This window comes from Chiloscyllium plagiosum, unplaced genomic scaffold, assembly GCF_037043375.1.
Source record: "Chiloscyllium plagiosum isolate Xiang-an unplaced genomic scaffold, Cpla_swu_hap1 HiC_scaffold_45, whole genome shotgun sequence".
NCBI classification, from domain to species: Eukaryota; Metazoa; Chordata; class Chondrichthyes; order Orectolobiformes; family Hemiscylliidae; genus Chiloscyllium; species Chiloscyllium plagiosum.
Genome location: NW_028270183.1, coordinates 16,146,459 through 16,169,242, shown reverse-complemented (window position 1 = coordinate 16,169,242; position 22,784 = coordinate 16,146,459).

Below are 22,784 nucleotides of genomic sequence, written 5' to 3'. Positions count from 1 at the left end.
GTCCTTCATCAGGAATGTTTTGGGCTGGAGCCCTCCATCGGGAATGTTTCCTGATGAAGGGCTTTTGCCCGAAACGTCGATTCTCCTGCTCCTCGGATGCTGCCTGACCTGCTGTGCTTTCCCAGCACCGCACCCTCGACTCTGACCTCCTCACTTTCTCCGCAGCGCAGGACAGGCCCTTCGGCCTTCGAAAATGACTGAGGAGGCTCTCCCTTCACCTCAGAGCCAAACAAGGGTCAACTGTCTTCAAAATGGGAGGGGGGGGGGGGGAAAACAGAACAGGTGCCATCGAGTGGTGCTTTGATGGCAGGCGGACTGTGTCCGTAAGCCTGACACATCGGGAAGCCTGTGTGTACAATAGCTGCCAATCATCATTCTCTCGGTGAGGAGCTGTCTGGGGTGCAGTTACCATGATGGATGCTAAAGAGCAGCAGTGACCCTCTGCTGTCTCCTGACAATGAGGTCTTCGCTCGAGGCCAAAAGAAGTGAGGAAAATAGGCCTACCATTTCCTCCACAAACCGCTGTTACACAGACCCTTCAGTCCATAACTCCAAACTAAACTAGTCCCACCTGCCTACACCTGACCCCTATCCCCTCCAACCCTTTTCTACCTATCCAAATGCCATTTAAATATTGTAACAATACCCATATCCATCCCTATCTCTGGAAGCTCCATTCCACTCATGAAACACTCTGTGTAAAAAAAAACAGGTTGCCCCTCATGTCTTTTTTAAAAATGTTTCTCCTGTCACCTTAAAGTTATGCCTTCCAGTTTTGAAATCCCCCCCGCCCCCATCCTGGGGAAAAGACACCTGTCATTGACCCTATCCATACCCCACAGGACTTTTCAAACCTCTATAAGGTGACCCCATAACCTCCTGAGGTAGTGTCCCAGACATCGTCAGTCTCATCCTTTTCTGACGGGTACCTTTAAAACCGAAGAAGAAATAAGTACCAAAGATTTGCAATAAAGAGGGTTAGAGCCATGGGGGGGGGGGGGGGGTCATCCAAAAAGGCAGTCGTTAAAAGAGACATGTCCCCTGACTTCATACACTGACTAGGTTAAAACAATGACTGCAGATGCTGGAAACCAGATTCTGGATTAGAGTGGTGCTGGAAGAGCACAGCAGTTCAGGCAGCATCCGAGGAGCAGGAAAATCGACGTTTCGGGCAAAAGCCCTTCATCAGGAATAAAGGCAGAGAGCCTGAAGCGTGGAGAGGTGTAATCCAGGTAGCTGTGGGAGTCGGTGGGTTTGTAAAAAATGTCAGTGTCAAGTCGATCGTCATTAATGGAGATGGAGAGGTCCAGGAAAGGGAGGGAGGTGTCAGAGATGGTCCAGGGTCCATCAAAGTTTTACCTGCACATCCACTAATATCATTTATTGCATCCGTTGCTCCCGATGCGGTCTCCTCTACATTGGGGAGACTGGACGCCTCCTGGCAGAGCGCTTTAGGGAACATCTCCGGGACACCCGGACCAATCAACCACACCGCCCTGTGGCCCACCATTTCAACTCTCCCTCCCACTCTGCCGAGGACATGGAGGTCGTGGGCCTCCTTCACCGCCGCTCCCTCACCACCAGACGCCTGGAGGAAGAACGCCTCATCTTCCGCCTCGGAACACTTCAACCCCAGGGCATCAATGTGGACTTCAACAGTTTCCTCATTTCCCCTTCCCCCACCTCACCCTAGTTCCAAACTTCCAGCTCAGCACTGTCCCCATGACTTGTCCGGACTTGTCCTACCTGCCTATCTCCTTTTCCACCTATGCACTCCACCCTCTCCTCCCTGACCTATCACCTTCATCCCCTCCCCCACTCACCCATTGTACTCTATGCTACTTTCTCCCCACCCCCACCCTCCTCTCGCTTATCTCTCCACGCTCCAGGCTCACTGCCTTTATTCCTGATGAAGGGCTTTTGCCCGAAACGTCGATTTCGCTGCTCCTTGGATGCTGCCTGAAGTGCTGTGCTTTTCCAGCACCACTGATCCAGAATTCATACACTGACAGAAGTCTAGTCCAGAATGAGCAGATTTCCCTCAAAATGGCTCCCATTCACTTCAGCTTTGCTGTTACCTTCTGTAAAGGGCATTGGTTACTTAGCTATCGTGTGTAAGCTGTTCATATCTTTCAGCAAAACAAGATTCTAAACTAAAATAAAGTGAACGAACGCACATGGATGAGGTCAGTCAGAAATATAAAGCAGAATTTGTAGGAAAAGCTCAGCAGGCATGGCATGTCTGTGGAGAGAAATCAGAGTTCACGTTTCCGCATGAGTGATCTTCCTCAGAACTATTTTCATGTAGCTGCTGCTCTGAATGAATTTGCACTTTTTATTCAAGGAGACAAGGATGATATAGCTGCACCAAGCTAGTTCATTTAGCAAGGTAAGGGTTAAGGCCATTCTCACTAAAGATCGCAGAGTCAGACCAAACCACTGCCCTCACCTGTAACCTGGGACGTACATTAAAATGGAGAGCTTTTATTTTTGTTTTTTTTTTCTTACCACCTAAGTGCGGTAGTGTTTATTTTTTCCCCAGCACCCATGGTGTGTGTGTATACGTGTGAGACACAGTGAAAGACACAAAGTGCACGAATCTTTATTCAAATTCCACCACCAGGAAGATAGGAAAACACCCGGGTGGCCAGTGACAAACTCTGCCCTTCACATCAAAGGGCAGTGCTGTGTGATCAAAACAGTGAAGGGGAGGGGAGGGACTAAATCAAAATAGAGTTGGAGGGAGAAATGATGCACTCCACTCCCTGCGACGCCCACCTCTCCCTGAACAACTCCAGGGCGTGCTCCTTCTCCAAGGACATCCGGGCTCTACCGTAACCGCGGAAGAGGGGCAGGCAGTCGGCCCTAACGACCCCCTCCACGGCCCGCTGCCTGGACCTGTTGATGGCCAGTTTGGCCAGGCCCAGGAGCAGACCCACGAGGAGGTCTTCAGACCTGCCCTCCCTCCTCCGTACCGGGTGCCCAAAGATCAGGAGTGTGGGACTGAAGTGCAGCCAAAAACAGAGGAGGAGGTTTTTAAGAAAATCAAAAAGGGAGTGCAAGCACCCACACCCAATATATACATGGTCCACGGACTCCACAGCGCCACAGAACAAGCAGATGGGCTGGGAGTCCGTGAACCACCGCAATCTGTGGTTGCAGGGGACTGCTACGTGCAGCACCCTCCACCCCAGATCCCCGAGAGAAAGGGGGAGGACTCCCGCGTAGAGAGCCCTCCACTGGGGATCCCCACCGCCCGGTGGCAAATGGGCACGCCAAGGCGTGTCCAGACGGTGGATGAGGGAGAAGAGGTGGACGGTGTGCAGCAGCAGTCTATATAGGGCCCGCCATTTTACCCCCTGGAAGGGAACAAAATTAAAATTCCGGAGGCGGCTCAGGTTGTGGGGCACAGGCTCCCGCGGGAAGTACGGGACCTTGGGGCCAATGTGAAATTCCGTCCGGGCTGGGGTGAGCGCGGACGGGATCCCACCGCACACCTGAGCGTCCTCCAACTGGTGCACTACGTCGGGTCCGAGCACCGCCGTTTTAAGGCGTCGGATGGTGGTGGCCACGTACCGGACGTCTACCGCTGCCCTGCCTGCTATGTCCTGCGGCAGCATCCAGCCCAGGCACCCAGCACGTCCCCGACCCTAGTCACCCTCACCACCACGGCCCTCCCCTCCGACAGCCACTCGAACCCGCGAGTACGGAGGTGCGGATTCCTGAGCAACGGCTCCCTGACGACAGCCGCTACTCCAGCCGGAGGGTAGGCACGACGCGATTCGACCATGTTCCAGACAGTGATCAGGTCCTGGTAAAAGACAGGCAGCGTCTTGAGGGCGACCTCCAAACCGTCACGGTCGACGAACAGGAGCTGCGTGTCGTAGTTGAGGTTACGCACCTGGCGGAAAAAATACGTCGCCAGGGCGCACCACCTAGGAGGAGGCTCGACGTTAAGGTATCGCTGCAAGGTCTGAAGGCGGAACGTCGCGACCTGGGTGCGGACGCACACCAGCGACTGACCGCCCTCCTCAATAGGGAGACTCAGAACCTGCGCGGCGACCCAGTGCATCTTTTTGTCCCAGAAGAAATCGACCAACGTTCTCTGGATGTCAGCGACAAAGCCAGGAGGAGGGACCAAAGTGACCAGCCGGTACCACAGCATGGCGGCCACCAGCTGGTTTATGACCAGCACTCAACTCCTGTAAGATAGCACTCGGAGCAGTCCTGTCCAGCGGCCTAGGCGAGCCGAGACTTTGGCCTCCAGCTCCTGCCAGTTGGCCGACCAGGATTCCTCAGCTGGGCTGAGGTAGACTCCCAGGTAGAGGAGATGGGGTGGTGCTCCAGTTGAACCCCCGTAACTCCTCCGGCAGAGAGTCCACCCGCCACAGGCCGACCAGTAGTCCGGAACATTTGGCCCAGTTGATCCTGGCGGAAGACGCCGCAGAGTACACGGCCTGGCACTCGCGCATCCTCCCCAGGTCAGCCGGGTCGGTGAAAGTGAGGAGCACGTCGTCGGCGTAGGCTGAGAGGACCACCCCTGTGCCCGTGCCGCGCAGAACCAGCCCCGACAACCTCCTCCGCAAGAGGCGCAGGAAAGGCTCCACGCACAGGGAATACAGGGGACAGGGGGCAGCCTTGACGCACTCCTCTCCCGAAGCGAAGGGGCGCCGTCAGGGACCCGTTAACTTTAACCAGACACTCTGCGGCGGCGTACAAAAGTCGGATCCGGGCGACGAACCGCGTCCCGAACCCAAATGCCCGCAGAGTCCCGAGCAGGTACTTGTGATCGACCCTGTCGAACACCTTCTCCTGGTCGAGAGACAGGAAGGCGCTCGGCAGACCAGCCCCTGGACAGAAATGGATCAGGTCCCGGACCAGGTGGACGTTATCGTGTATCCTCCGGCCCGGGACCGTGTAGGACTGGTCCGGGTGGATCATGTGGGCCAGCACGGAGGCCAGGTGAGAAGACAACACCCTGGCGAAGATTTTATAGTCCGTGCTGAGGAAGAGAGTCCTTGCACGTACAAACACACTCTCACACTGATCCAACTCTCAAGATAGGCAAACACCCGAGTGGCCAGGGACAAGCATAAACCCCTGTTTATTTTTTTTAATTTTATTAAACAAATTACAAAAACAGTCTACAACAAACAGCTGCATACAAGAGACAGTAATTTTACGAGGGAGAGGAGCAGCAAAGCCAGGCCCCAAACCCTACCATTCAAACAGTTTACAGGGACATGAGGACAAACCTCAAATCCCAGTTTCACAAAGATATAAAGAGACAACAGCAGTGACATTTGTACATTAGACAGTACTGTTACATACAAAAGTGCAGACAATACAGACCCAGCAAGCCCCCGCCCCTCCCACCTTCCGACCACTCTAAGGAAGCCCGCCCCTACCCACCTTCCGGTTCTCGGTCCACCCCATACCTCTTCCAGTTCTCGGTCCGCCCTGACCCACCTTTCGACCACCTGTAGGACAGCCCGCCCCGGTACCCGCCCGGGGTGACAGCGGTCAGGACGGCCTACCCACCTTCCAGCTTCACTAACCACCCTCAGCACCTTCCGACCACCTCTGGGGCAGCCTGCCCCGGTACCTGCCCGGGGTGACAGCGCCGAGGACGGCTACCCACCTTCTGGCTCTCGGTCTGCCCCTACGTACCATTGGGCTCTCACCCACCCCGTTGCACCTCCGACCAGTGGGCTATCCTGGCACACCTTCCGGCCACCTCTAGGACAGCCCGTCCCCTTCCCTGGGACGACAGCGTGTAGGGTAGCCCACAAGCCTTCCGGATCCCAGCCCGCTCCTATGTGCCTTCTGGCTCTCGGCTGCTCTGACACCTTTCGACCACCTCTAGGACAGCCCGTCCCGATTACCCCTTATCAGGACGACAGTGCTCAGAACAGCCTACCCACCATCTGGCTCTCGGGGCGACTGGCATCAGGGTGGCCTACCCACCCTCCGGCTCTCAGGGTGACAGCTTTCAGGACGACCCATGAGCCTCCCGACTCACAGCAAGGCCTGCCAGACCCAGGCACATGCAAAACAGCGAAGGTGATAGACCCAGGAAACACCACAATACAGTTAGCTACCCCAAAAAAGAAAAACTCCTTTCTGGTACACAGTCCAAATCTATGGAATCCATTTCCAGGAAGAGTCCACTCCAGTATACAATGTGCAATGTCAGAATTAGAGGCCGCTCCAAACTGCAGAGTCCGTTGTTAAAAACAGTCCACAACCAAGGGCAGAGTCCACTCCTGGAGGCAGCAAATACACATCCCACAGCACAAATGTTCAGTCTCAATGGAGTCCTGGTCCAGCCTTGGAGAGGCAGGCCCACTCACAAGAACGCAGTACATAGTACAGGTGCAGTTAACTCACAGGGGTTTGGTCCACTCCTGAAGGAAAGGTCTTCTCCCAAACTCCAGGATACAGCAACTGCTCACCTCCCAGCACACACACAGGTGTTCAATCTTCAGAGGCCCAGTCCCAGGGCTAGGCCTCCCCAATAGGAACAGCTCCTCTGGTAAAATGTATGTCTTCCACAGGGCTCAGTCCAAAACACCAATAAAAAGTGAAGACGCATACAAAAAAAACAAAGAAATTTACAGTCCAAGGGCTAAGCCCTACCATAAAATTAACATTTCTTTCTGAGAAAAGGACAAAGGAGAGAAAAGAGTAACACACAGGCTGTAACCAGCCAGTGAAACAACAGTCCCCTAATGAGAACTGAGTTATACCTGAAACACCTTATGTGCATCAGGAGTTTAACAATCAGTCCTCACTAAAAGGAATACCAGTTCGGGGAATCAGGTTTCCCCCTTCAAAAAAAAAGGGGGACAGTAACAGACTGACTGTAATACCAGCTGGCACAGAGTCAGTCCCCTAGACTGAGGAGACCTCTGAATCTCTTGTTTATGTCAGTCAGGGTTCCCTGATTGGCTCCAGATTAACAACCCCAAATCAGGGAACTCATAACCAATGACATCCACCTGGTTCCAATTCCGACAGGGAGAAAGCTGGAAAACTGTGGATTGAGCCCCTTGCGTCTTCATCTCTCAATTTTCCAAAATTTTCTGATGATATTTATTCCCTCCGTATTTTCTTGGGGTACATTCTGCGTTGTGCGCTGATGTCCCTCGGTTGAGGTGCCAGCAAAGTGGTCAGCCATTTTAGATTCATCTGGAAATTGCTGCCAGGGACTGAAGGGATCTGAGTAAAATGGCTTTACAAAATGACCCACAATTCAACACACCTCGGACAACAATACCGAGAGCCCAAACCACATTGAAGCACATTTTCTATCCCATCAGAAATGTTCCGAAGATCCTTTTGACAGCGATTATATCAGGGATCAATGCGTCATCTGAGGGGGAACAGGTGAGGGGAGTAGAGGAGATGCCAGAAGATTGTTGCTTCGAGGTGTCCTTGTGAAATGAAGTGGAATCTGACACTTCAAGTGGACCTTGTCTCAACGGGAATTTTTTTATTCACTCATGGTACGAGGGCTGCGTTGGCTGGGCCAACATCTACTGCCTGTCCCTAGTTGCCCCGAGAGAAGGTGGTGGTGAGCTGCCTTCTTGAACCACTGCAGTCCACGAGGCTCTCAACGGGAGGGAATTCCAGGATTGTCGCCATGCCACAGTAAGGAATGACTATGTACTTCCAAGTCAGGAGGCAAACCCCAATTAAACCCTGAGGACCCAAAAACCAGTTAAACCCTGAGGACTCAAACCCCAATTAAACCCTGAGGACGCAAACCCCAATTAAACCCTGAAGAACCAAACCCCAATTAAACCCTGAGGACCCAAACCCCAATTAAACCCTGGGGACCCAAACCCTAATTAAACCCTGAGGACCCAAACCCCAATTAAACCCTGAGGACCCAAACCCCAATTATACCCTGAGGACCCAAACCCCAATTAAACCCTGAGGACCCAAACCCCAATTAAACCCTGGGGACCCAAACCCCAATTAAACCCTGAGGACCCAAACCCCAATTAAACCCTGAGGACCCAAACCCCAATTAAACCCTGGGGACCCAAACCCCAATTAAACCCTGAGGACCCAAACCCCAATTATACCCTGAGGACCCAAACCCTAATTAAACCCTGAGGACCCAAACCCCAATTAGACCCAGAGGACCCAAACCCCAATTAGACCCCGAGGAACCAAACCCCAATTAAACCCTGAGGACCCAAACTCCAATTAAACCCTGAGGACCCAAACCCCAGTTAAACCCAGGGGACCCAAACCCCAATTATACCCAGAAGATCCAAACCCCAATTATACCCTGAGGACCCAAACCCCAATTATACCCTGAAGACCCAAACCCCAATTAAACCCTGAAGACCCAAACCCAAATTAAACCCTGAGGACTCAAACCCTAATTAAACCCCGAGGACCCAAACCCCAATTATACCCTGAAGACCCAAACCCCAATTAAACCCTGAGGACCCAAACCCCAATTAAACCGTGAAGACCCAAACCCCAATTATACCCTGAGGACCCAAACCCCAATTAAACCCTGAAGACCCAAACCCCAATTAAACCCTGAGGACCCAAACCCCAATTAAACCCTGAGGGCCCAAACCCCAATTAAACCCTGAGGACCCAACCCCAATTAAACCCTGAGGACCCAACACCAATTAAACCCTGAGGACCCAACACCAATTAAACCCTGAGGACCCAAACCCCAATTAAACCCTGAAAACCCAAACCCCAATTAAACTCTGAGGACCCAAACCCCAATTAAACCCTGAGGACCCAAACCCCAATTAAACCCTGAGGACCCAAACCCCAATTAAACCCAGGGGACACAAACCCCAATTATACCCTGAGGACCCAAACCCCAATTAAACCCCGAGGACCCAAACCCCAATTAAACCCTGAAGACCCAAACCCCAATTATGCCCCGGGGGCTCAAACCCCAATTAAACCCTGAGGACCCAAACCCTAATTAAACCCAGGGGAGTCAAACCCCAATTAAACCCTAAGGACTCAAACCCCAATTAAACTTTGAAGATCCAAACCCCAATTAAACTTTGAAGATCCAAACCCCAATTAAACCCTGAAGACCCTAACCTCAATTAAACCCAGGGGTCTCAAACCCCAATTAAACCCTGAGGACCCAAACCCCAATTAAACCCTGAAGACCCAAACCCCAATTAAACCCAGGGGACTCAAACCCCAATTAAACCCAGGGGACCCAAACCCTAATTAAACCCTGAGGACCCAAACCCCAATTAAACCCAGGGGACCCAAACCCCAATTAAACCCTGAGGACCCAAACCCCAATTAAACCCTGAGGACCCAAACCCCAATTAAACCCAGGGGACCCAAACCCCAATTAAACCCTGAGGACCCAAACCCTAATTAAACCCTGAGGACCCAAACCCCAATTAAACCCAGGGGACTCAAACCCCAATTAAACCCAGGGGACTCAAACCTCAATTAAACCCTGAGGACTCAAACCCCAATTAAACCCTGAGGACCCAAACCCCAATTAAACCCAGGGGACCCAAACCCCAATTAAACCCAGGGGACCCAAATCCCAATTAAACCCTGAGGACTCAAACCCCAATTAAACCCTGAGGACCCAAACCCCAATTAAACCCAGGGGACTCAAACCCCAATTAAACCCTGAGCACCCAAACCCCAATTAAACCCAGGGGACCCAAACCCCAATTAAACCCAGGGGACTCAAACCCCAATTAAACCCTGAGGACCCAAACCCCAATTATAACCTGAGGACCCAAACCCCAATTAAACCCTGAGGACCCAAACCCCAGTTAAACCCAGGGGACCCAAACCCCAATTAAACCCTGAGGATTCAAACCCCAATTAAACCCTGAGGACCCAAACCCCAATTAAACCCAGGGGACTCAAACCCCAATTAAACCCTGAGGACCCAAACCCCAATTAAACCCTGAGGACCCAAACCCCAATTAAACCCAGGAGTCTCAAACCCCAATTAAACCCAGGGGACTCAAACCCCAATTAAACCCAGGGGACACAAACCCCAATTAAATTCTGGGGACCCAAATCCCAATTCGGATTTCTTCAGACACTTGTGAAAATGCATGATAGATATCTTACCTGCATTCTGCCCCCCATCCCCCTCTACCAGATTGCGAAATGTTTCACCATCTTCCAAAGGTGAGTTGGTGCTGGTGACAATGTGGGGAAATTGGAGCTAAGTTAGATAAGAACATTTTTTTGAGAAGTTACAAAACATATGCTGCTGTGTATCAATAATATAACTCTCCCAGGAGCTTGAAAACATGGTCTCCCATGTGGCCAGCCAAACACACAAAACACTGGTCGCCTTTCCCTGTCATTGGCTTTTAGTCACCTCTTTAACAATCACAGATTGAGAAAACAAAACAGTTCCTATTGCCTGAGACCAGGGAATACCAACGTTCCTTCCCATTGGTTTTAGTCGTCGATATTTCTGGATGTTTCCGTTCAGCTCAGCTCTCTTCAGAGTACAACAAACCAAGGCAGAGCTCCTCAATACAGCCAATCGCTGATCAAATCCTCTCCGACCCCGAGACTTCATCTGAATACACCCTGACTGTGACCCACTCAACAATCCTTCCCAAAGAACTCTTAAAACATATCTGCAGCCAGAATTCAGCTGGTGAATGTCGTTTTCCTAACTTCAGTTGTGCCTAGGGTCACGACAATAATCTTCATTTGAAAGTGTCCCAGAGTCACCAGCTCTTCATTCGAGACACACTGATCTCCACACTTGACCAGATAACCAGAGGCCGATGGATTCATGAACACCGATAGCACTGTCCCGAGGTGGGACTCTATGCTCTACGGGCTGTTCCCTGGGACACACTCCGAGACAAACATCCACTGCGCCTGGAGGACCATCAACACGGTGAAAGACGCTCTTTGGTCTGCCCGAAACCTGTTGGCCTTCCAGAGCAAGGAGTTGACCCTAACCAAGTGTTGCACACTGACACATTCCAATGTCCAGGACTACATGCCGAGGGACGTACTGAAGCTTGGGGAGCTGCTGCCAAGGCACAGCAGGGAAAGACCACTTTCTGAGGTCTTCCTGCTGAAGGTTAAATGGGGGCCTGTTCAGTTATTGGACCCTGAAATGTGTGTAAATATAGTCTTGTAAGAGATGGCTTTGCATTTGTTGGATAGAGTCAAACTCCAATGTTTGCTTGTTCTTTCATGTGCGACTGTACAGAACCGAACTGCTTCATTGATTAAGTGTGTATATATATATATATATCACAAAGATATTTTTATGAATAAAATATATTTTTGAAATAAAAAAAGGAAGCAAACTTACAGTATCGAAGCCACCAGCTCCTTAACAAGCAACCTCTGCAAAACATTCAATATTGACATGGTTATGTCAGCAGAGCTGTTGGTGTAGTGGTAGTATCCCTATCTCTGGGTTAGGAGACCCAGACTCGACTCCCACCTGGCCCAGAGGTGTGTCATAGCATGTTGGAACAGGTTGGTTAAAATGCGCTGAGGGGCTCTCATAGCACAGTGGTAGTGTCCCTACCTCTGATCCAGAAGAGCCCAGTTTCAAGTCCCACCCTGCCCCAGAGGTGTGTCATAACATGTCAGCACAGATCGGTTAATAAGATCTTTAAACACACACGTTATTTAAATGTCCCTTAATCCAAGAGGGGGTGCTGACTACTCGCACATCCATAATGTAATGGCTGGTGTATTTATTCCTGATAAAAACATTTCCAAAAAAGAACTTCCCTCAGTAATGTGGCAGAGAGTCCTTTGGAATGAACTGGTGAAAAACAGAACCCACACCCCTTCCTGTATGGAACACACCAAAGTACACTGGAATGGGCAATTTTCTCTCGGAGTCATAGAGTTGTTCAACACAGAAACAGACCCTTCGGTCCAACTCATTAATGCTGACCAGATATCCTAAGTTAATCCAGACCCATTTGCCAGCACTTGGCCCATATCCCTCCAAACCCTTCCTATTCATGTACCCATCCAGGTGCCTTTTAAATGTTGTAATTGTACCAGCCTCCACCACTTCCTCTGACAGCTCATTCCATGCACGTATCACCCTCTGTGTGAAAAAGTTATACCTTAGGTCCCTTTTAAATCTTTTTCCCTCTCACCTTAAACCTATACCCTCTAGTTTTTCCCCACCCCAGGGAAAAGATCTTGTCTATTTATCCTATCCATGCCCCTCATGATTTTATTAACCTTTATAAAGTCACCCCTCAGCCTCTGACCCTCCAGGGAAAACAGCCCCAGCCTATTCAGCCTCTCCCTGTAGCTCAAACCCCCTCCAACCCTGGCAACATCCTTGTAAATCTTTTCTGAGTGACCATAATTCTATTAATTTTAAAATAGTGATGGAAAAGGATAGACTGGATCGAAAAGTTAAAAGTTCTGAAGGAAGGCCAATTTTGATGGTGTTATGCAAGATCTTTCAAAAGTTGATTGGATACAGATGTTCGCAAATAAAGAGATGGCTGGAAAATGGGAAGCCTTCTAAAATGGGATAACATGAGTCCAGAGACAGTACATTCCTGTCAGGGTGAAAGACAAGGCTGGCAGGTATAGGGAGTCCTGGATGACCAAAAAAATTGAGGTTTTGGTCAAGAAAAAGAAGGAAGCCTGTGTCAGGTGTAGACAGCAGAGACCGAGTGAATCCTTAGAAGAGTATAAAGGCAGTAGGAGTATACGTAAGGGGGAAATCAGGAGGGCAAAAAGGGGACATGAGATAGCTTTGGCAAATAGGGTTAAGCAAAATCCAAAGGAATTCTACAAGTACATTAAGGACTAAAGGGTAACTGGGAAGAGAATAAGGCTCTTTAAAGATCAGTAAGGCCACTTATGTGTGGAACTGCAGGAGATGGGGGGGATACTAAACGAATATTTTGCATCAATGTTTGCTGTGGAGAAGGACATGGAAGATATACAATGTGGGGACATAAATAGTGATACCTTAAATAATGTCCATACTACAGAGGTGGTGTTTTATGTCTTAAAGGTGGATAAATTCCCAGGACCAGATCAGGTGTAACCTACCCCTTTGTGGGAAGCTAGGGAAGTAATTGCTAGGAGAAAGTGAGGACTGCAGATGCTGGAGACCAGAGTTGAAAAATGTGGTGCTGGAAAAACACAGCAGGCCAGGCAGCATCCGAGGAGCAGGAGAATCGACATCAGGAATTCCTGATGAAGGGCCTATGCCCGAAACGTCGATTCTCCTGCTCCTCAGATGTTGCCTGGCCTGCTGTGTTTTTCCAGCACCACATTTTTCAACTCAAGTAATTGCTAGGTCTCTTGCTGAGATATTTGTATCATTGACAGTCACAGGTCAGGTGCCGGAAGACTGGAGGTTAGCAGGTGTGTGAGTGTGTGAGAGTGTATGTGAGTGTGTGTGAGAGTGTATGTAGGTGTGTGTGTGTGTGTGTGTGTTAGAGTGTATGTGAGTGTGTGTATGAGAGTGTATGTGGGTGTGTATGAGAGTGTATGTGAGAATGTAAGTGGGTGAGAGTGAGGTGTATGTGGGTGTGTGTGTGAGAGTAGATGTGTGTGTGTGTAAGAGTGTATGTGTGTGAGTATGTGGGTGTGTGTATGAGTGGATATGAGAGTGTATGTGAGTGTGTATGCGAGCGTGTGTGTGAGAGAGTGGATGTGAGTGTGTGAGTGCATGTGTGTGTGTATGTGAGAGTGTATGTGAGTATATATGTGAGCGTGTGTGTGGGAGTGGATGTGGGTGTGTATGTGAGAGTGTATGTGAGTGTGCGTGAGAGTGTATGTGGGTGTGAGAGTGGTAGTGTATGTGGGTGTGAGAGTGGTTGTGTGTGTGTATGTGAGAGTGTGTGTGACAGTGTATGTGGGTGCGTGTATGAGACTGGACGTGAGTGTGTGTGAGAGTGTATGTAAGTGTGGGAATGTGGGAGTGTATGTGAGAGTGGACGCGAGTGTGTATGTCAGAGTGTATGTGAGTGAGTGTGTGACAGTGTATGTGAGTGGGTGTGTAGGAGTGAATGTGAATGTGTGTGAGTGTGTCTGCGAGTGTATTTGAGTGGGTGTGTGAGAGTGTACGTGAGTGTGTGTTTAAGAGTGTGTGAGTTTGTGTGTGAGAGAGTGTGTGAGTTTGTCTGTGAGAGTGTGTGTGAGACAGTGTGTGTGAGACAGTGTGCGTGAAAGTGTTTGTGAGAGTGTATGTGAGTGTGTGTATGAGGGAGTGTGTGTGAGAGTGTGCATTAGAGTGTATATGTGTGTTTATGTAAGAGTGTATGTGAGTGTGTGTGAGAGTGGATGTGAGTGTGTGTGTATGAGTGTGTGTGAGAGTGTATGTGAGTGTGTATGTGAGCGTGTGTGTGAGACAGTGGATGTGGGAGTGTATGTGGATGGGTCTGTGAGTGTGTGTGTAAGAGTGTATGTCTGTGTGTGAGAGTGTATGTGAGTGTATGTGAGAGTGTATGTGAATGAGTGTGTGTGTGAGAGTGTATGTGAGAGTGTATGTGGGTGGGTGTGTGTGAGAGTATATGTGAGTGGGTGTGAGAGTGTGTATGTGCGTGTGTGAGAGAGAGTGTATGTGGGTGTGTGTATGAGAGTGTGTATGGGTGTGTGTGTGAGAGTGTATGTGGGTGGGTGTGAGAGTGTGTATGTGGGTGTACGTGTGAGTGTGTGTGTGAGAGTGTATAAGGGTGGGTGTGAGAGTGTATATGTGGGTGTGTGTGTGTGAGAGTATGTGTGAGTGGGTGTGAGAGAGTGTATGTGAGTGTGTGTGTGAGAGTGTATGTGGGTGGGTGTGAGAGTGTGTATGTGGGTGGGTGTGAGAGAGTATATGTGGACGTGTGTGAGAGAGTGTATGTGCGCGTGTGTGTGAAAGTGTATGTGGGTGGGTGTGAGAGTGTGCATGTGGATTTGTGTGTGTGAGAGTGTATGTTAGTATGTGTGTGAGAGTGTGTATGTGGATGTTTGTGAGAGTGTGTATGTGGGTGTGTGTGTGAGAGTGTATGTGTGTGAGTGTGTATGTGAGTGTGTGTGTGAGTGTGTGTGTGAGAGTGTATGTGTGTGTGAGAGTGTATGTGGGTGGGTGTTAGAGAGTGTATGTGAGTGTGTGTGTGAGAGTGTATGTGGGTATGTGTGAGAGTGTGTATGTGGGTGTGTGTGAGAGAGTGTATGTGAGGGTGAGTGTGAGAGTGTGTATGTGAGGGTGGGTGTGAGAGTGTGTATGTGAGGGTGGGTGCGAGAGGGTGTATGTGGGTGGGTGTGAGAGAGCATATGTGAGTGTGTGTGTGAGAGTGTATGTGGGTGGGTGTGAGATGTGTATGTGGGTGGGTGTGAGAGTGTGTATGTGGCGGGCGTGAGAGTGTGTATGTGGGCGTGTGTGAGAGAGTGTATGTGAGCGTGTGTGTGAAAGTGTATGTGGGTGGGTGTGAGATGTGTATGTGGGTGTGAGAGTGTGTATGTGGGTGGGTGTGAGAGTGTGTATGTGGGCGGGTGTGTGAGAGTGTATGTGGGCGGGTGTGTGAGAGTGTATGTGTGTGTGTGTGTGAGTGTGTATGTGAGTGTGTGTGTGAAAGTGTATGTGTGTGTGTGTGTGTGTGTGAGTGTATGTGGGTGTGTGTGTGTGAGAGTGTGTATGTGGAGAGAGTGTATGTGGGTGGGTGTGAGAGTGTATGCGGGTGGGGGTGAGAGTGTGTATGTGGGTGTGTGTGAGAGTGTGTATGTGAGGGTGTGTGTGAGAGTGTATGTGGGTGTGTGTGAGAGAGTGTATGTGTGGGTGTGTGTGTGAGAGTGTATGTGGGTGTGTGTGTGAGTGTGTATGTGGGTGTGTGTGTGAGAGTGTATGTGAGTGTGTGTGTGAGAGTGTATGTGGGTGGGTGTTAGAGAGTGTATGTGAGTGTGTGTGTGAGAGTGTATGTGGGTATGTGTGAGAGTGTATGTGGGTATGTGTGAGAGTGTATGTGAGGGTGAGTGTGAGAGTGTGTGTGAGGGTGGGTGTGAGAATGTGTATGTGAGGGTGGGTGTGAGAGTGTGTATGTGAGGGTGGGTGCGAGAGGGTGTATGTGGGTGGGTGTGAGAGAGCATATGTGAGTGTGTGTGTGAGAGTGTATGTGGGTGGGTGTGAGAGTGTGTATGTGGGCGTGTGTGAGAGAGTGTATGTGAGCGTATGTGTGAAAGTGTATGTGGGTGGGTGTGAGAGTGTGCATGTGGATTTGTGTGTGTGAGAGTGTATGTTAGTATGTGTGTGAGAGTGTGTATGTGGGTGTGTGTGAGAGAGTGTATGTGGGTGTGTGTGAGTGTGCATGTGAGTGTGTGTGTGAGAGTGTGTATGTGTGTGTGTGTGAGAGTGTATGTGGGTGTGTGTGTGAGAGTGTATGTGGGTGGGTGTGAGAGAGTGTATGTGAGTGTGTGTGTGAGAGTGTATGTGGGTGTGTGTGAGAGTGTATGTGGGTGTGTGTGAGAGTGTGTATGTGGGTGTGTTTGTGAGAGTGTATGTGAGTGTGTGTATGAGGGAGTGTGTGTGAGAGTGTGCGTAAGAGTGTATATGTGTGTTTATGTAAGAGTGTATGTGAGTGTGTGTGAGAGTGGATGTGAGTGTGTGTGTGAGTGTATGTGAGTGTGTGTGTGAGTGTGTACGTGGGTGGGTGTGAGAGTGTGTATGTGGGTGTGTGTGTGAGTGTGTATGTGAGTGTGTGTGAGAGTGTGTATGTGAGTGTGTGTGAGAGTGTGTATGTGGGTGTGTGTGTGAGAGTGTATGTGGGTGTGTGTGTGAGTGTGTATGTGGGTGGGTGTGAGAGTGTGTATGTGGGTGTGTGTGTGAGTGTGTATGTGGGTGGGTGTGAGAGTGTGTATGTGGGTGTGTGTGTGAGAGTATATGTGAGTGTGTGTGTGAGAGAGTGTGTGTGGGTGGGTGTGTGAGAGTGTGTATGTGGGTGTGTGTGTGAGAGTGTATGTGGGTGTGTGTGTGAGAGTGTGTATGTGGGTGTGTGTGTGAGAGTGTGTATGTGAGTGTGTGTGTGAGAGTGTGTATGTGGGTGTGTGTGTGAGTGTATGTGGGTGTGTGTGAGTGTGTATGTGAGTGTGTGTGAGAGTGTGTATGTGGGTGTGTGTGTGAGTGTGTATGTGAGTGTGTGTGAGAGTGTGTATGTGAGGGTGTGTGTGAGAGTGTATGTGGGTGTGTGTGAGAGAGTGTATGTGTGGGTGTGTGTGTGAGAGTGTATGTGGGTGTGTGTGTGAGTGTGTATGTGGGTGTGTGTGTGAGAGTGTATGTGAGTGTGTGTGTGAGAGTGTATGTGGGTGGGTGTTAGAGAGTGTATGTGAGTGTGTGTGTGAGAGTGTATGTGGGTATGTGTGAGAGTGTATGTGGGTATGTGTGAGAGTGTATGTGAGGGTGAGTGTGAGAGTGTGTGTGAGGGTGGGTGTGAGAATGTGTATGTGAGGGTGGGTGTGAGAGTGTGTATGTGAGGGTGGGTGCGAGAGGGTGTATGTGGGTGGGTGTGAGAGAGCATATGTGAGTGTGTGTGTGAAAGTGTATGTGGGTGGGTGTGAGAGTGTGCATGTGGATTTGTGTGTGTGAGAGTGTATGTTAGTATGTGTGTGAGAGTGTGTATGTGGGTGTGTGTGAGAGAGTGTATGTGGGTGTGTGTGAGTGTGCATGTGAGTGTGTGTGTGAGAGTGTGTATGTGGGTGTGTGTGAGAGTGTATCTGAGTGTGTGTGTGTGAGAGTGTATGTGTGTGTGTGTGAGAGTGTATGTGGGTGTGTGTGTGAGAGTGTATGTGGGTGGGTGTGAGAGAGTGTATGTGAGTGTGTGTGTGAGAGTGTATGTGGGTGTGTGTGAGAGTGTATGTGGGTGTGTGTGAGAGTGTGTATGTGGGTGTGTTTGTGAGAGTGTATGTGAGTGTGTGTATGAGGGAGTGTGTGTGAGAGTGTGCGTAAGAGTGTATATGTGTGTTTATGTAAGAGTGTATGTGAGTGTGTGTGAGAGTGGATGTGAGTGTGTGTGTGAGTGTATGTGAGTGTGTGTGTGAGTGTGTACGTGGGTGGGTGTGAGAGTGTGTATGTGGGTGTGTGTGTGAGTGTGTATGTGAGTGTGTGTGAGAGTGTGTATGTGAGTGTGTGTGAGAGTGTGTATGTGGGTGTGTGTGTGAGAGTGTATGTGGGTGTGTGTGTGAGTGTGTATGTGGGTGGGTGTGAGAGTGTGTATGTGGGTGTGTGTGTGAGTGTGTATGTGGGTGGGTGTGAGAGTGTGTATGTGGGTGTGTGTGTGAGAGTATATGTGAGTGTGTGTGTGAGAGAGTGTATGTGGGTGGGTGTGTGAGAGTGTGTATGTGGGTGTGTGTGTGAGAGTGTATGTGGGTGTGTGTGTGAGAGTGTGTATGTGGGTGTGTGTGTGAGAGTGTGTATGTGAGTGTGTGTGTGAGAGTGTGTATGTGGGTGTGTGTGTGAGTGTATGTGGGTGTGTGTGAGTGTGTATGTGAGTGTGTGTGAGAGTGTGTATGTGGGTGTGTGTGTGAGTGTGTATGTGAGTGTGTGTGAGAGTGTGTATGTGAGTGTGTGTGTGAGAGTGTATGTGGGTGTGTGTGTGAGTGTGTATGTGGGTGGGTGTGAGAGTGTGTATGTGGGTGGGTGTGAGAGTGTGTATGTGGGTGTGTGTGTGAGTGTGTATGTGGGTGGGTGTGAGAGTGTGTATGTGGGTGTGTGTGTGAGAGTATATGTGAGTGTGTGTGTGAGAGTGTGTATGTGGGTGTGTGTGTGAGAGTGTGTGTGTGAGTGTGTGTGTGAGAGTGTATGTGGGTGTGTGTGTGAGAGTGTGTATGTGGGTGTGTGTGTGAGTGTGTATGTGGGTGGGTGTGAGAGTGTGTATGTGGGTGTGTGTGTGTGAGAGTATATGTGAGTGTGTGTGTGAGAGCGTATGTGGGAGACAGTGTGTGTGAGAGAGAGTGGGTGTGTGTGAGTGTAAATGGGTGGTTGTGTGCGTGTGTACGTGTTTGTTCGTCAGAGTCTGGTTGAGTGTGTGTATGAGTGTGTGAGAGTGAGTGTGTGTGTGTGTAAGAGTGTGTGTGTATGTGGGTGTGTGTGTGTGTGTGAGTGAGAGAGAGCGAGAGAGAGAAAATGCACTTTGTACTTGCAAGGCTGGCACTAATAAAGCAGGTCTTTATTTTGAAACCTGAGCAAATTTAAGTGAACGCTGGAGTTCTGAAATGGAAAGAGTGAGTGCTGATGGCCCTCAGGTGGTCTGCCAGTGTCTGAGGTGAGGGTTAATGGATCATGGTGGGTTCTTCCATTCTGCTGGACATTAGCAGCACTTTCTGTTGTGATTGCTTTATGCTGAATCCCTGATCCAGTCCGATGAATATAACTCCATCCCCAGCCTGGTGCCCCTGTTCACAAGGTGGAGCTGTTCTGACCAAATGCCAGTGAATTCCGAGTGGAACATCAAAAGCTGCTGTCAGCGTTCCCAACTCCTGCTGGGGTTGTTACGTTCGGAGGCGTTATTTCAACACCCTGGCTGGAAGGCTGGACTTGCATGGTGTTCACGTAGCTCACGTCGAGTCAGTAACCCTGAACACGCGGCAGGGCTGGTTTCATACAAGCTGTCCAGTAAGCCTCCAGTCTGGGAAAGGTAGCACTTTGCCCTGCAGGGACTGTACAATACATCAAGCTGCAAAGCTAATGGTTCGGGTGGGCAGGCAATGGGCTGGAGGCGCGGCGGGGGGTGCAAGATGAGAATTCGGCAGCCCCAGGTTTTGTTTAGAGTACTGGCCAGCATTTATTGCCCCCGTCCCCTTGAACTGAGTGGCTTTGCTGGGTCATTTCAGAGGGCAGGTGAGAGACCACTACATTTAGCTGTGGGTCTGGAGTCACATATACACAGAGTTTCCTTACGCGGAGGACATGCGTGAGCCAAATTCCTGGCAATTGGCGATGGTTTCATCCTTAACCCTAGATTTATCGAATTCAAAGTCCCCCATCTGCCCCGGTAAGATTCAAACCCAGGTGAGATTCCAGGCTAATAGTCCACTGATATTAGCACACCAGCCCATCGCCTCTGCACACAAAATGCTGATGCTTATTCCTGTTGTATTCCAGGTGTGTCACCATACCAATTTCTAACCCCGTCTCCTCTCCAACACTCTGTCTTGACCTTTGTAACTTCATCTGTTGCCCCTTCAGTCTCTGGTCACCTGCAGCTAAAACCTTTGTTTGTCGATTATTTGACATGAGGTGTCCATTCAGTTTCATCCCAAATCCTGTTCCCCGTCACACCAACATCTCCCATTTAAAATTCGACCGAAATCTCTCCAAGACCTCCCTGCTGCCTGTCTCTGTGGCCCCCCCAGCCCAACAGTGGTGCCTGAATTACTCCAGTTCACCCTGCCTGGGCCATCGCCCACTCCCTCCACTCCTCGGTCTTCAGTTCTTGGGGAATCTGCCCAGTGAGCACTCTACCCCTCTCTGCCCCTGAAACCCTCTCTTTAAATCCGACCTCTTTGACCAACCTCGTGGCCTCATCTCCTCATGTGACAGTTCATCCAGTGGAGTGCGTTGGACCATTGAAAATAGGAGCTGGAGTAGGCTATTCGGCCCCTGCGAGCCTGCTCTGCCCCATCATGGCTGATCATCCAACTCAGTGCCCTGTTCCCCATCGCCTTTGATCCCTTTAGTCCTGAGAACCATATTGAACTCTTTCTTGAAGTCATTCAACGTTTTTGATCTTGGCTGCTTTCTGTGGTAGAGAATTCCACAGGCTCCCCACTCTCTGGGTGAAGACATTGCTCCTCATCTCTGTCCATAATGGTCTACACCTCCCCCCGCGCCCCCGTCCCCCCCCATCCCAGACTCATTCTGGAACCTCCTGTTTTTACCCTGTCTAGTCTGTTTAGAATGTTAGAGGTTTCTATGAGATCGCCCCTCATTTGTCGAACTGAATGAATACGGTCCGACTGACATAGTCTCTCTTCAGACATCAGTTCTGCCAACCTAGGCATCTCCTCCACTTCCCACACCCCTGCCCCTGAATCCCACCCCTCCCAACCGCAGCGAGTACAGAACACCCCCCCCCCCACCGATCCTCACTTTCTACCCCATCAATCTCCGCATACATCGCATCATCCTCTGTCACTTCCACCACCTCCAAAGGGACCCCCACCTCCAGAGATATATTTCCCTCCCCACCCCTATCAGCGTTCCGGAGAGACCATTCCCTCCACGACTCCCTTGTCAGGTCTACACCCCCCCACCAGCCCACACCCCACTCCCGGCACCTTTCCCTCCCAGCGCAGGAAGTGCCAAACCTGCACCCACACCACTCCCCTCACCTCCGTCCAAGGCCCCAGAGGATCCTTCCACATCCAACAGAAATTTACCTGTATCTCTACCAGCCATCCACTGCATCCATTGCACTCGCTGTGGTCTCCTCTAAACTGGGGAGACAGGTTGATATCAGATTGTTGATATGAGAGAACAACTCTGGGATACCTGCACCCACCAACCCCACTGCCCTGTGGCTGAACCCTCTCCCACTCCACCAAGGACATGCAGGTCCTGGGTCAAACCATTACCACCCGACTCCTTGTGACCCAGCAACCACATGGATCAACGTGGATTTCAACAGCTTCCTCATTTCCCCTCCCCCACATTATCCCAGTCCCAAGCCCTCCGGATCCGTCACTCCCCCCTCTGACCTATCACCCTCTCCCTCACCTTCATCCACCTATCACTTTCCCAGCTACCTTCCCCACCCCGCTCCCATTTCTCGCTCAGCCACAACCCACAAGCCTCATTCCTGATGAAGGGCTTATGCCCGAAACGGCCATTCTCCTGCCCCTCGGATGCTGCCTGACCGGCTGTGTTTTTCCGGCACCACACTCTCGTCTCCAACCTAGGAATCAGTCTGGCTCCCAGGAACCCAGTCGGTCGTTTCACTAGGCGCTATAAAAATGCACGTTGTCTTGAGTGCTGTTGGTGTTGTGCGTGCACTGGGAAGGGATGAGGGGTTTCTCCTGGCCCAGAGGCGTAAACAGATAAATGCAGCTGATATCAGGCTGAAGTGTCTGAAGGAACAAAGTGAGCTCTGCAGATACTGGAGATCAGAGTCGAGAGTGTGTGGTGCTGGAAAAGTGCAGCAGTTCAGGCAGCATCCGAGGAGCAGCAGAATTGATATTTCGGGCACAGGCCCTTCATCAGGAATCATGTCTGAAAGTCTGGATTGACCAACTTCTATGCGAATTGCTGATGGCCTTGCATTGAAATTGCCCCGCGCGCTGAACACACAGTAAAGGTGCTCTCGGGTTGATGTCTCTCTGAAAGCAGGTCAGGTCAGCCTGGGACCCCAGTGCTGGGAAAGTCACCTGCGCACACGTTTCCTGGGGACTCTGCCATCTCCCCCAACTGTTTCAGAGTCTCCCAGTCCGAAATGACTGCGCTCACACCCTATCTGTGCTCTTGACCTGTCTAACTAACTCAGCAGAACCACACCCATTCAGCGATAGGGCCTTGCCTGACCATTGGCAATGGGTATCATTAGATGGGCAGATTCTTACTGAATTGAAATACCACTCCTGGCGGGATTTGAACTCGGGTCCCCAGAACACTACCTGGATCTCTGGATACACAGTCCAGCACTAACACCCTTTACAAAGGGATTACAATTGGAGAGGTTCCATCAATGGTTCATCATATTTTTTATTTGGAGCTCGAATCTCATTATTCACAATGAATAGTCATCCTTGTTAAATGCAGAAAGCCATTTGTGCTGTTACATTTGCAGATTTTATTTATAGGAACACAA